The sequence below is a fragment of the Brachypodium distachyon genome, chromosome 3 (genome assembly GCF_000005505.3).
Source record: "Brachypodium distachyon strain Bd21 chromosome 3, Brachypodium_distachyon_v3.0, whole genome shotgun sequence".
NCBI classification, from domain to species: Eukaryota; Viridiplantae; Streptophyta; class Magnoliopsida; order Poales; family Poaceae; genus Brachypodium; species Brachypodium distachyon.
The window spans coordinates 52,091,169-52,101,573 of NC_016133.3; the positions used below are offsets into that span (position 1 = coordinate 52,091,169).

General features: G+C 47.9%; 1 non-coding gene across 1 annotated transcript; it reads left to right on the forward strand.

Moving 5' to 3' along the window:
• The first annotated feature begins 3,309 nt into the window (after nucleotides 1–3,309).
• LOC112272144 lies at nucleotides 3,310–3,475 on the forward strand. The gene has a single exon (XR_002965839.1). It is a non-coding gene; the product is annotated as a U4 spliceosomal RNA (small nuclear RNA).
• Nucleotides 3,476–10,405: the final 6,930 nt, after the last annotated feature.

Consider the following 10,405-nt stretch of genomic DNA (forward strand, 5'->3'; position numbering starts at 1 on the left):
GCATTTTTAGCTCTTGATCTAACTTTACTACCACTGTGCTGCCAGGATTACTTTTAAGCAACTCCTCTTGATAGTCATATATCCTAGAGTATTGCCCCATTGATGCATCTAACCACTTCTTCATCACCATCTTCTTGGCTTTCTTGATTTGATCACAACTCACATTTGCAAACATTTCTTCTTGCACGTGTGCTTTAAATTTTTCAATCTTCCAAGTCGGGTTAGATATAATCAACTTCCGATACTTTGCAGCAATCCTTGATGAAGTAACAAGTTTGTTGTCCTTCCTTGGTGGGCAGACATGGTTGTCAACAAATGAGGTAATTTGCCAACTTTCTGATCTTAGTGGTATATGCTAGCAAACAGACCCATGGACAATGATGCCAATCACAGGCTGCCCTCACTCTACTCTTGTCATTCTTTCTGAACCTGAGAATTCTCTTATGTGCAATACCATAGGCAATAATGGCTTGCCTGAAGTCATGCTTGGACGAAAATTTCACTCCAAGTGCGAATTGTGGCACTTCTGTATTTGCATTGAACCTAGGATATCTTGACTCTTTCACTTCAAGGTGTCCTTCACTGTCCACCTCATCAAAGGAGTCTTCAAAGTCACTATCTTCATAAGGGGTACCATCATCATCATTTCCTTTCCCCAAACTTGTGCCCTCTAACATAACCTCATCCAAATCTATCTTCCCAGACCTCATCTTCTTCTTGTACTCTTTAAATTTCTTTGTAATTTCCACCACTTCTTCGTCGTCCTCTGATTCATCACTAGGAATAAAGTCCTCATCAGAAGAAGAACTAGCATCATCTTCTTCAGATATTGGTAGCTGCAAATCCTTCCCACTTGCATCCAAATTACTCGCTGTCATATTATTCAAATTTGCATCGTCTTGAATAGATGGTGTTGGTTCAGTAGTCACTGCTCCAATACCACTATCATGCACAACACTATCATTAATAATCACAGTGCTCTCAACATAAAGTTCTGCAGCACAATTACCTTCCACACTATCAGACATAGACTGGCAAATAATATCATTGAACAACAATCTGACACCATTAGTGAAAACATAGCCTTCCGGAAGCAAAAAAATTCTGACATCTTCCATCTCCGGCCAATGATCCTTCAGGTGACCTCTAATCTCAGGAAGGGACAACTTATCTCGCACTATATGAGACATAGCCACACATCCACCAACATAGAACATCCTCTTACCCTCGTGCACAAATTTCCCTTTGAAATGAAAACGAACAGGCAGAAACAAAGGGTCCATTGCTCTCTACCTATTTCAGAAAGAGATTTAGAGATGAGACTAAGCAGTTTCTCATAAGAACTAGACAAAAGGAGAGGCTAACCTTCACCTCCGCTGCAGCCCAACACCTGCTGTTGTCGTCGCCACCGGTTAGTCGCTGCCGTCAGATTCGCTTAGCACCAGCCACCGCCGGACTCCCCTAGCACCAGCCGCCGTTGCTAGGGCATCGGGATCAGGCCAGTGGGTTTTATTTCTCGTGCAACAGAAGCAGATCAGGGGCATCGAGAGAGACGAGAGAGAGAAAGATATGGAGGGAAAGAGATGGGCTGGTGGGTCCCCACTCTAATCTGCCATCTAAGCTGCCTACTGTTGGGGAACACAGTACGCTACGCTAGCACAAAATAAAATTTCTACCGCTTCCGCCCGGATCAATGCTGTAGATAATGGATCACGAGATTACCACTAGACGCGCAGACCCGTAGCGGAAGTAGAGTCGATGTAGCGCGTCGATGCCAAGTAGTCGAACAACCTGCTCCTTCTCGCCGATCCCACGAACAGTTCGTCCAAGCGCCGCAGGTGCAGCGCCTCCGAGGTATCCACACGTACAGGGAGGAACTCCGTGCGGCGGACTGCTAGATCCGATCGCAAGGCTTTGGGCGTGGAGGTCTGACGCCGAGTCTAACTCGCGTCTGGATTGGTGTAACCCTAACCGGGTACGCCTCCTCCACTTATATAGACCTCCCTGGTGGGCTTCAACACTTGAGGCCCGTTAAGAGTCTAAGCCCGATACGAGTTGGATCCGATCCAATTCAGTCCCATCCCCTTAAGCATGCGACCCTACAAGTTCACGGTCAGACGGACACGACTACGAGCTCGGACTGCGGGTCCGAGTAACACCTTACTCGTCCACCGGCACCGACTCAAGTCGATAGTTGGTAGCGGCGCCTAGCAGCACGTGCCAACTCCCGAGTAACCACGAGGTATATTGACGAACCATACAATGTGTCATATGCAACGTTCCTTTTGCCTCACGATATGTGTGTCGAGCTCAAGGCGAGTGCTTGTCATCCTTGTGGATAGCTCGACTCTCTTCTCGTTCCTGTGATATAGATTCCCGAACGGGTTAACACTTAACCCAAGTCGCATGGCCATGCTTTCCGAATCTGATCACTCGAGAGGGCCCAGAGATATCTCTCCGAACAGGAGGGGCAAATCCCATCTTGATCAACCATGACTTGCAACATACTTCTCAGCAAACCCGAAAGCTACCTTTATAACCACCCAGTTACGGAGTAGCGTTTGGCAACCCCTAAGTAGGCCGATTCACATCCCAAGCTCATGCGATGACCTCAGGTCTAGAACTGGCATATACATCGTACTTGAGACTAACAAATGACAATCATCTCGTTGTGTCTTAGTGCGGGTCTGTCCGACTCAACAATCTCATTGTCGAGTTCATGCTATCAGTCGACAACACCTTGTCCTATGACTTGTGAAACATAGTCATCATATTGATTCACATTGCTAGTCTAGGTTATGTGTCCGCATAACCTCAATGACCAGGGACCATTAGAACAACATCATAGAATACATAGTCTCACAAACAAATCATGTATTTATTGATACATATCAGTGATGATGTTCAAGGACAATAACAATAACTCATGAATACATAGGAAATAACATCATCACATGATTGCGTCTAGGGCATATCTCCAACACCTACGTGGCAACTAAAACCGCCCCTAATCTGCCATGTCAGGGTCAAACCTGGTTTTGACCGCTCTAAACCGGCCGAGGACGAGATTAACCCGGTATTGCAAGTTGAGGGACGAAGTTCGCACCAAAAATAAGTTGTGGGACTAAGTCGGCACGTACGCGATAATTGAGGGACGAAAAAGACACTTATCTCAAAAAAAAACTACTCCACATCAAGTCATCTACTGGCTCGTTGCTCTCTTAATCGCTTTTGTTTAATTAGTACCACATCGATTGTATTAGTAGGGAAGCAGAATAAAGGGAGAACCGTGGTCTTCGCATGACCCACATCTGTGCGCTTGGGGCAATGACGCAGCTAGTGAGGTTATACCGAGGCGCGTCAATTGCTGGTTGAAAACTACTCCCTCCGTTGTTAAATACTTGTCGCTGTTTTAGTGTAAACTTGCCTAAAACAATGACAAGTATTTAGGAACGGAGGGAATATTTAAAAAAAAACTCAGTAACTGAGAATTTCTGGCAGGGCTCCCTCTAATCCGGGTAAGCCCACAATGTCTAGTTTAAATTGTTATAGTGCAATCAAAATCGGAGTTTAGGACCCGCCGCTGACTAGAAGTACGACGGTTCAATCGGTGCATTTATAGACTTTGTCTTGAGTCTAGACTCTAGACTATAAAATTTCTCCCCTTCTCAATATTCTAAGAATCCATGATTTAGCTCTTATGCATATTTCCTTCATAATATTATACGTACTAAATTCTTCAGATAGCTCATTGTTGATCCTGATGAATGAATCCATAGCTGAATAGTAATCATAGATGATGAATTCTGATACGGAGTACTACATTTGAATAAGAAAGATATCTAGGTTTTAAACAATAAAACAACATGTCTTCTGATTGCGGGAAACTAAACAGCTTGTACGTAAATGTATCAGATTTGTATCTTAACTTTGGTGCTCGCCTCCTATTCCTTTGAAGGAAAGGGTATCTTATATTATTTAGAATAGGGCGTTGTTATAGTTGATGCTTATAGCTCGATAGGACCAGAGCCGAGCCACATAGCTGTCCTCACATCCCTCCTTGTAATATTGGCTTTGACAGTATAAAATGCGAGGCAATGTCACTTGCACACGACATATTCCACTCAATTGGTTGTGTTGATGCCTAGAGGGCTACTTGTACATGTTGTCGTGGCGCATTTAGCAACAAAAGGGAAGTGCATAGTTAGGGGCGAAACAAGGAACAAAATATTAGGAGGGCCAGAATGGAAGAGGTGAATTATTAGGGAGGCCAAAGCATAAAGATGTCAAGTTTGTAATATGAAAATTCTAAAGACGAAATAGAATTTCTAAATTTTAGGGGAGGCAGGCCCCTGCTAGCCTCCTGCCTCCGCCATTGTGCATAGCGAGAGTGGCCGGACGACTGGCATCTTGGAGGAGGTGTTCTATCTACTTTGAAAAACTCAAGTGTCGTTGTACATGGTTCAAATGTTCTGGAATTTTTTTTCTCATTTATAGATATTGTAACTTGTTTAGTATTTGGAAATTTTCATTAAAAAGTACATTGATCTGCAATCTGTAAAAGTAACAAGAATGAGTAGGAAAAAACGTCATGGTTTTTCCCCCGCATGCAGGAAAAATGAGGCGTAGAAATTATTGAGAGCACATGCTCCGTAATACCGTGTCATTGATTTCATCATTTGGAATATATGTTTTGGAAACCGGAGCATGTGCACCCGGATGCCCTAAGAGCATCTCCAGCCGAGGCGAGTAACGGCGGTTCGCCGGGTCAATGACCGCCGGTTGCCATGCGGCCACGTCCCCGCGCATTCACGACACAATAACATCGTGTTCACACCTCCCTGCCGGTCCGCATTCCCCGCCCATAAAAAGCAATGCTGAGGCGCTGACGCGGGTAGGGTTCCCCGCCCCGCCGGACTGCCACCTATCGGGTGGATGGGTGCTCAGCCTCGGCAGAATGCCCCTCCCGCCGATGGGGGCGGGCGCGGGGTGCCGGCAAGCCGTCGCCGAACACTTATACGGCGTCCTGTCGGAGGCCGAGCAGGCGCTGCCAGAATGGGACAGCCACACCGGCCGCGCCTAGGCGTCGTTCTTCGCAGTGCCGCACGCGGGTCATCGATCGGCCATTCCCGTTGGTCCACAACAACATCGCCGACCGGCGAGCCTTCGGGCAGCAGCCGGGTCGGACGCTGGAGGCAGTCATCGTTGCTGGCAACGAGCCACCCCTCGCCACCCTTGCTCCCACGCCGGCCGGCCACCATCGCTATGGGGTGGTGGTGGCTCCCCTCTTCCTCCTCCTCGTCGGCGCACGCCGGCGCTACGCATCAAAGACAGAGGCCAGCTCCTCGTCCCATGCGCACGGCCGTCACCGCCTCGTCAGGCCCAAGCCTGAGCTGGAGTGGGTGCCGAAGGAGGGGTAGCGCACCGAAGCGACGGTGACCCCGAGGAGATTCCGGGGCAGCTGGTGGCGGAGTGCGAGAGCCAGCGAGAGGCCGAGGAGGCGCAACGCCTCAGCCTCGGCATGACAGATGCCGAAGCCGAGGCATGGAGCCATCACGAGGCCGCGAAGGAGGCGGCGGTGAAGAAGAAGAAGAAGAAGAAGAAGAAGCGGGCGGTGAAGACGGAGCCTGACATCGTCGTCATCGACAGGGACGATGACTTCGACGCCTACCTCGCCGCCAACGACTAGGCTAGGGTTTTAGTTAAACTATGTAACAAAAATTGTCCATGTTTAATGAAATTTCACCATCTTGATTTAAATTTCAACGAGTTTAGTTAAATTTTGCCAATTTATATATTCTTGGGTGAGTTGGTATTGGGACCACGGCTGGATCACGACGAAACGTTAAAAAAAGTTTTGCGCTGACGCCCCCAAATGGCCTTAAAAATGGCTGCGCCGAAAGCCGTATGGGGGCCTCATCTGGAGATGCTGTAATGCTTCCTTTGTATGTTGGTATTGGGAGGGATGGAATTGAATTGGGCTGAATACTAATTCATCAAGGAATCTGAATCGGGTCCAAATTCCAATTCTATTGGTTGGTTGGTCATTGAATTGAGTCATGGAGTTCAAAGAAGACACCAATTCCAATTGCTGTTTGGATGCACAATTGAAGAATTCAAATGTTTATTAGTTTGAACAAAATTACATGATAGACACATGATCAGCTAAAGCTCACAACACAACCCGAAAAAAATGATGCAACAGAATGGTAAGCTCTGGCCAAGAAATTGGGGTTATTAGTAAAGGGGAAATTAGGGTTCTTGTGCTGCTCCATTGGAGGGGGCTGGAAGAGGAATAGAGCAAGGCGCACCGACCGATGGGCTCACGGGGCGGGGGAGATTCTCATGGGGATTAGACGAGATGGAGTGCTCAGGCGGCGGAGGAGGCTCTACCCGGCGAGAAGGGAGATGCGGCAGCAGACTTCTGCCTGTAGGGAGGTGCGGCTGCAGTATAGGGCAAGATGGGCACAGCGATAGGGGATAGGCAGCGCCGTAGCGGTGCCGGATTTGCGCGCTGCCGGTGGTACGAAGAGGCGGCGGCACCGGATTTGCGCGGCGAGATGGCAGAGGCGATGACGACTACTCTGTCTGGAGGGAGAAGCAACGGCTTCGGCACACTACCGGCGGCAGGGAGAGTTGGCGGCGCCGGAGCTCCGCATGCTGGGAGGTGTGCCGGCCGGAGAGGGCAGAGGCGCCGTCGGCAACCTATAGGTCTCCCGCGTGGCCGCGTCCTCCCACCTCCTCGCACCTGCTTTCTTTCGTTTCTTTTTTCTAATTTCGGGGGGAGACTGAACCGGTAAGTCACTTGCGGAGGGAGCTCAGGCCGAATTCCACCCGATACAGTGCGAGAAGGCTCCGAATTGGCTTATGAAGCGAGGAGAGTCCTTTCCTCGCATCTGGAATTGAAGGGAATTCTACACGTGAATTCTATAACCATCCATACACTGGAATTCAAGCCTGCCCAATTCCAATTCCCAATTCCAGGCTTGAATATCTACATCCAAATGTAGTGTGAGTAATTACTCTCAGGTGGTTGGGAATGGGGCACATTGACGTGGAAGTAAAGGAAGTGGATGGTTAAAGGAAGTGGATAGTTTCCGTTGGAGATTTACTGGCATATATGGGCACCCGCAAGATAAGGAGACAACTTCACAATCAGTCATCTCTCCCGTGGGTTTGTATGGGTGATTTTAATGAAGTTTTATTTAGTCATGAGAAACAAGGAGGTGCTGTTAGATCCCAGATTTGTATGGATAAATTTAGAGATGCTTTGATGTACTGTGGCTTAAATGACCTTGGTTTTGAAGGAGATGTTTTTACTTGGAGAAATAATAATTATCGAGTTGATGGTTTTGTTCGTGAGCGTCTTGATAGGGCTGTGGCGAATCAAGCCTAGTGTAATCGTTTTCCAGGATATCATGTTCGCAACGTGGAGCCAGAACACTCTGACCATCGCCCAGTTGTTCTTTCGATTGATGGGTGTAGGAGGAAGGCTGGGCGTGGTGGAAATAATGTTCAGCAGCTGAAAAGATTCGATGCAAAGTGGCTGTTGGAGGAGGAGTGCGAGCATGTTGTCATAAATGCTTGGAACACAGCGAAGCTTAGAGGGAATGTGCGTGCCGCTGACCTTCTACGTTTGGTCTCTCTGGAGCTACAAACGTGGGACCGTGAAGTTTTGGGTGATATTCAAAAGCGAGTTAAGGAGCTGAAATCTAGTCTTGAAGCTTGTAGACGAGCTGAGCTGACAAGTCGTTCGGTCCAGAGGGAGCAAGTACTCAGGTTTAAAATTGATAGATTAGAGGAACAACTTGATGTGATGTGGCGGCAAAGGGCTCATGTGAATTGGCTTGATAAAGGGGATCGACATACTTCTTTTTTTCATGCTGCAGCAAGTGAGAGGAAGAAACAAATAACTATAAAGAGTTTGAAAGATGATGTTGGAGTGGAGGTAGAGGGGGGGGAGGGCTTGCCCTGGTTTCTAACTATTTCCTTAACTTGTTTACCCCCATGGCAGGGCTTGAGCTTGGTCAGGCGCTGGATTATATTCACCCAAAGGTGACAAATGAGATGAACACTCTCCTTACGGCGCCTTTTACAGAGGAGGAGGTGCGGACTGCACTTAATGGTATGGGAGATTTAAAAGCCCCCGGTCCAGACGGCATGCCTGCTCTTTTCTATAAGAAATTCTGGAGTACGGTAGGAGATACCATTGTCCGAGAAGTGTTACATGTATTGCAGGGAGGCGGTATTCCGGAGGGATGGAACGAAACAGTGGTTGTACTCATCCCAAAGGTTCAGCACCCAGAGAGAATGAAAGACCTACGCCCAATTAGTCTGTGCAATGTTGTGTATAAGCTTGTGTCAAAGGTTCTTTCTAACCGGTTGAAGTGTATCTTGGGGGAGTTGATCTCAGAGAATCAGAGTGCCTTTGTTCCTGGAAGGCTCATCTCGGATAATACAATTTTAGCATATGAGATGTCCCATTACATGAGGAGAAAGAGAAATGGTATACGATATGTGGCCTTAAACTGGACATGAGCAAAGCATATGATAGAGTGGAATGGCCTTTCCTGCAAGGAGTGATGCGGAAGATGGGTTTTTGTGCCGCCTTTGTCGACAGAATTATGGAATGTGTCAGCACCGTCAAATACCGTTTTCGTATAAATGGTTCTCTCACTGAACAACTAAGTCCAGGACGGGGCCTTCGACAAGGGGATCCAATTTCACCCTATCTATTCCTGCTATGTGCTGAAGCTTTTTCGGCCATGTTGTTTCAGGCTGAAGTGGAAGGAAAAATAAAGGGGATTAAAATTTGCCAAGTGCTCCTGCTGTTAACCATCTTCTTTTTGCTGATGATTCGCTTGTGCTTATGGAGGCCAACAAGGAGAGTGCCGAGGAGATAAATAATATTATGCATGTGGACGAGCAGTGTTCAGGCCAGATGATAAATAGGGACAAATCGACTATTATGTTCAGTGCTAATTGCCCGAGAAACAAGAAGGAGGCTGTGATGCGTGCGTTGGGCTTGAGGGGCGATGTCCAAGGAGGGAAATACCTTGGTTTGTCCCTTTATGTCGGTCGCTCCAAATCTGAATGTTTTGCTTATCTGAAGGAGAGGATTTGGAATCGAATTCAAGGTTGGAAAGAGAGGACTCTCTCACGTGCAGGTAAGGAGGTCCTCATTAAAGTTGTGGCACAGGCTATACCGACATATGCCATCTCGTGTTTTGATCTTACAAAGGGCTTATTGTTGGAGATATGCCCTAGAGGCAATCATGTGATGATGTTATTTCCTATGTATTCATGAGTTATTTGTCCTTGAACATCATCACTGATATGTATCAATAAATACGTGATTTGTTTGTGAAACTATGTATTCTATGATGTTGTTCTAATGGTCCCTGGTCATTGAGGTTATGCGGACACATAACCTAGACTAGCAATGTGAATCAGTGTGATGACTATGTTTCACAAGTCATAGGGCAAGGTGTTGCCGACGTATAGCATGGACTCGACAATGAGATTGTTGAGTCGGACAGACCCGCACTGAGACACAACGAGATGATTGTCATTTGTTAGTCTCAAGTACGATGTATATGCCAGTCCTAGACCTGAGGTCATCGTATGAGCTTGGGATGTGAATCGGCCTACTTAGGGGTTGCCAAACGCTACTCCGTAACTGGGTGGTTATAAAGGTAGCTTTCGGGTTTGCTGAGAAGCATGCTGCGAGTCATGGTTGATCAAGATGGGATTTGCCCCTCCTGTTCGGAGAGATATCTCTGGGCCCTCTCGAGTGATCAGATTCGGAAAGCATGGCCATGCGACTTGGGTTAAGTGTTAACCCGTTCGGGAATCTGTATCACAGGAACGAGAAGAGATTCGAGCTATCCACAAGGATGACACGCACTCGCCTTGAGCTCGACACTCATATCGCGAGGCAAAAGGAATGTTGCATATGACACATTGTATGGTTCGTCAATATACCTTGTGGTTACTCGGGAGTTGGCACGTGCTGCTAGGCGCCGCTACCAACTATCGACTTGAGTCGGTGCCAGTGGACGAGCAAGGTGTTACTCGGGCCCGCAGTCCGAGCTCGTAGTCGTGGCCGACTGACCGCGAACCTGAAGGGTCACACGCTTAAGGGGTGGGAACCGAGTTGGATCGGATCCAACTCGTATCGGGCTTAGACTCCTAATGGGCCTCAAGTGTTGAGCCCACTAGGGACGTCTATATAAGTGGAGGAGACCAACCCGTCTAGGGTGAACTCCAGTTCAGACGCGAGTTAGACTCGGCCGTCGCACCTCCACGCCCAAAGCCTTGCGATCGGATCTAGCAGTCCGCCGCACGGAGTTCCTCCCTGTACGTGTGGATACCTCGGAGGCGCTGCACCTGCGGCGCTTGGACG